We start from the raw sequence: 1,111 nt of genomic DNA on the forward strand, positions 1-1,111 counted from the left end.
GTTCCCATCTAGTTTTCTTAAAAACTAGCAAACATGGTCTTTTTTAGTCAGATTCCCAAGACTAAGTCGAGCATGTTCTTTATAAAGTAGTAGCCATAAATCATAAATTGCACGATGCACATCTCCACTAGGATGCGTCTCAAGAGTCAATAGAAAATTATCTAAAGACCCCCTACTCAGGTCATCCTTAATGATTAATATTTTATCTTCACGGTTTACAGATATTATTCCTAAAAAATGACATTGTACATTGCAAGTCCATCTGGCACATCAATGGCAAACTTTCAATTGTTTTGCACGACGTTTCTTTGTAAAAGTGCTTTTACCTGTTCCAAGCATGTGTGAAATGAAAGAATTGGAAGACTCACTTGATAATCGAACATTTGCTTTAATTAACCAGCGAATCTCTTCAGGAATTCCATGGTTCATTAACAACCTCAATCTTGCATACCTAGCTCAGTAAATTTTTGTAATCGTATTGTAAGGCAAAACAAGAAAATACTTTTTCAATTTTTCAAAAGTGGTGTCCATTTTATAAGATAAGAAGTGGAAAAGAGATGCAAAAAGAAGATAAAGAACAAGGAATTGAATAAATAGATACACATATATTAGTTATCATGGAAAACTGAAAGAATCGACTTAAGAGTCATAGAGTACCGTTATCTGCCATTTAACCTGGGTGAGAGAGACTAGCAAACCAAGAGTCATAAAAAAAAATAACAAACAAAGGGTCATAAAAAAAAAAAAAACAAAACACAAAAACAATATGAGAAAACAAAATAATCAACCTTCATCTATAGGATCATTCAAGCTAGTGAATTCATTTGCACTAGGAAAATTATCAAAGTAAGCTTTCAAACGATGTCCATTTATCTCAAAAATATTGTTATTCTTTGGATTCTCAATATCAAAAGCCCTATAAGGATGCACATGTTTCTTAATAAATGGACTAATCCATCTTGATCTTAGCTCTTTAGGGAATAAATGAAGTTGAGAATTATAAATCAAAAATTTTTTACCAGTATTAACTTTTTAATAATTTTCACATCTGTTTTTTTTTTTACAAGAAATGACTCCTATATGCTTTAGAATGACAAAGTTTAATGACACT

This window comes from Populus euphratica, unplaced genomic scaffold (assembly GCF_000495115.2).
Source record: "Populus euphratica unplaced genomic scaffold, PopEup_1.0 scaffold5539.1, whole genome shotgun sequence".
Taxonomy (NCBI): Eukaryota; Viridiplantae; Streptophyta; class Magnoliopsida; order Malpighiales; family Salicaceae; genus Populus; species Populus euphratica.